Here is a 3804-nt window from a genome sequence, read left to right as displayed (position 1 = left end):
TGGCCCATTAAGTGTTCAGTGTCTAATTACTTTCCAATCTGCTGCCCAGTTGGGCTTCTTTGTATGGCGTGGGACCCAAGCATTGATCTACACACCAGCCACATGGGTTCGGCCCAGCCTTTAATATAAGGCCCAGCCGAATTCACTGAAAAACTCAATGAACCCCTTGAGTCCATCATATGGACCCTATGGGCCCAACACTTACATTAAGTGGTCCCTGGGCCAAACCATCTTATAAAAACCCAGGGACTGTGGGCAGATGCAAGATTAGCCCATCAGGTATTATCGTCAATGGTCTTACACTTAACCTCTCAGCCCTTAATGATCAAGCACTACCCGACAAGAGAGGACCTCTCCCTCGGCTGCAAGGAACAGTGCCGCACTCTCCTCTCACATGGATCCCGGGAATTAAAACCATTTGCAAACAATTCGAAACTGTACATATATATATAAATATATTAATTTTGCAAAACAAAATTCCAACGATTGAAATCAACTGCCGGCAGTTTGGTTTCCATCAGAGAGAGTGCATTCCTGATCATTACCCTTTGTCCGACAAAGTGGTTGATTCTGTCACTATGATCACCCACTCAGATGAATTCTCAAACTGCCCCAACATACCCAGGTTTTGATCCCCGCTAAGGATCTCACTGATTGGCATATCAAAGGCAGCCTGATCCAACACCTAGTGAAATGTCAAAATCGAGTCTAGGGGTCAGTTGTAACTTTCTAGTTTTGCCCATCTATCTCCAAGGTCCAGGGCAATACTGGAAATCTGGTCCGGTTCAAGGATTCAAGTAATCCTATACTGCATGTGCCTCGGGTCTTACCCTGGTGGCTGAGACAGGCCATCCCAACACTTGGTGGCACATCAGCGTCAGCCTTGGCAGGATAAATCTCCCCAGACTTATCCAACGGCTGTGAACATTTAAAACTAACATGAGTCTCTATAAATGTCCAGTTTTAGGGTTTTACACAGAATTAAACCAAACAACATGAATCAAACATGCACTTTATTTATTTCCACTAAATAAGAAAAGCACATCAAATCAGATTGAAGCTAAGGGCATACAAAAAAAACTGTCTAACAGTGCATCCATAAAAGCATGAGATTGCATCAAAAATTTAGGTAAACTGACAGAGATAAGTGATGTCTATGCTTTTGGAGTTGTACTTTTGGAACTCCTAATGGGAAGAAAGCCTGTAGAAAAGATGGCACCAGTTCAATGCCACATCCACCGTACACGGTGGATGTGCCTACATGGGTATGTTTTGTTCTTAATCCCCATCTAGGCTAGAAAGGTGATGGGATCTGCTCCTCACAAATGGGCGCCTCACAGGCACATCCACCGTACATTGGGAACATCTCCCGTGAATAATAACTAATAAGTGTGGGAGGTGTTCCCAATGCATGATAGGATGTGCATGTGAGGTGCCAGGTGTGAGGAGCAGATCCGACCTCGCTAGAAAGTTTATAGGAAATCAGCAATCAGATCCCTACCGTACAGGTGGAATGAATTCTGACCATGGGTTGATGTCAAATCTAATGGCAGGATGCGGTTTATTGGGGGTTACTAGTAGACTAGGAGTGGGTTATAAATTTAGATTTCAGGGGCAGTACAGTCTAATTATCCCTTTTATAACCTTCTCTCTACCTTAACTTTTAGAAAAAAAATAATTTACCTTAATTTCTAGAAATACAGACTTATTTTTTTTAATAACCTTACTTTCTCTTTCTACCTTAATTTCAGAAATAATTTACCCAAAAAAATAATTAAAAACCTGTTTCTTCAACCACTATTATTAGATATAAATTTTAATTTATTTTAATTAATTTTTTAAAGATATTTTCACTAAAAATACCTTGTCAATTTCTTTTTTTCTATATAATAATTTAATTTTTCCAAGCTGTAGTCTCTTTTTTAAAGAGAAAATTGCCCCCTTATTAACTGCAACAAAATCAGCCCATTTTGGCTCTCTTCTCTCTCACTTGCGATTGTTTTCTTCTCTTTCTCGACTCTCTTCTCTCCTTTCGCTCAAGCCTCTGCATCTCTTGTTCTTTGCTCGTTCGAGTAAAGGAGTCTATCTATCTTTTGGTTTTCTATTCGCTCCTTCGAGTGAAGGAGTTTCTCTCGTTCCGCTTGCTCTGTCTTTTGCTTGATTTATGGCATTTTTAATTTACAGTGTTTTATCAGCATTCTTCATAGCTTGTAATCTTTGGTAAGATATCTCTATTTTTCTCATAGCTAGGGCTAATCATTAGATGGCTATTTTGCTTCTTTTACACATTTTCATTAGATTGCTAATTTGCATTTTACTTTGCTTCAACAATGTTCAACTTGAACTTTCCTTCCTTCAATGCCATGTAGAATTCGATGAAATGTTTGTTGAAACTATACGCTTCTTCTATTCATTTAATTTGGTTAGGTGATACAGAGGACCCAGACTCAAAAATTAAAAAATGAAGGAGAAAAATTACACCATGAAATCTGCTCTAACCCCCGAATACGCTTAGGCAAAGTTATTAAATCCGATTTGGTGTCAGGGGTCCAGTTTTGGGGTCGAATGGTTTGACCATTTGAACTGAATGGCCAGTCCGTTTTGACAAAATAATAAAAAAAATGGTTAAAACAGTTGAATGATTTGAATGGTTCAATCGATCGGTGGTTTGTTGACCAAATCAATGTTTTTTGCAAATATCCAATTTTGGGGAAAAATGGAATCAATCATTTGATCAGTTCGTGGTTTTTTTGTCAGACCGTCCAGTTGAATCCGATTTTGAAATTCATGAGCTCTGGATTTAGGACTCAATTTCTGTAGTTACAGAGTTTCTTATAATAAGAAGAGAGAGAAAATATAAAGTAATAACGGAACTAATACACGAGGCCCTTATAGGGAACATCCAGCATTTTCAATTTATCATAGAAGTCATTTGCAAAGACTGAAATCTAAAGATAAGATTGGTCCCGAGATCAGTAGATGGGTTGGTTGGCACACTAGCAAAGCAAGTTGTCAATAGAATTAACTGTTTCGGGCAATTTTATAACTTGAGCATCTAAATTCTTCTTTAATTTGCAATCAATCACTCTTATCTTATGGCTATAAGTTCAATAAATCCATATCCAAATTTTGTTTTTTCCCTTTAAGAATCTTTATCTTGTTAGTGGGTTGTTAAAGTTTTTTATTATTTTTGGTTTGTCTTGGATCAAACCATTTTAAGAATTCAAACACTTCAAGTTGATGGTTTTCAAAGGAATTAGCAATAGATAGCATCCTCTTCATTTACTAATAGTGCATTTGATATACTGGTTCCCACCACAAGATATGCAGGATAAAATGAAAATTCATGGTTGTAGCCCAGGCAACCTAGGACTTTCAGGAGTAGGAGTTCTCGGAAACTCAATTAGGAACTGATGTTGCTCAATCTGAGGTGGTGCACGAATTGAGGAGAGCAATCAGATAGTGCTTGCTGGCAGGGCAGGGCCGAGGTACAAGGATGAGGTTGTGCTTCAAAACCTCTGATCAAGAAAGGAGGAGTCAAAGGCCTGAGGAGTTATCCCCAGGTAGATACTCTGACGCTCAAGTTAGTAGGAGGTGATGGATGGTCAGGCCAAGCTACAGGAATGCCGGTCCGAGCAGAATAGAAGTATGGGTGTCAGAAGTTGGATCCCTTACATTGAGCATGGAGTACCTTTTTATAGCCCAAGATCCATGTCCTAGTTGGGTTGAGCTTCCGGGGTTGTCGGGATGAGGTTAGCCGCCGAGGTATTCAGGATAGATTCCCATTTCCCAACGGACTCATCT

Source organism: Nelumbo lutea, chromosome 1, assembly GCF_056320005.1.
Source record: "Nelumbo lutea isolate HS-2025 chromosome 1, American lotus-T2T, whole genome shotgun sequence".
Lineage (NCBI taxonomy): Eukaryota > Viridiplantae > Streptophyta > Magnoliopsida > Proteales > Nelumbonaceae > Nelumbo > Nelumbo lutea.
This window is presented reverse-complemented; position numbering follows the sequence as displayed.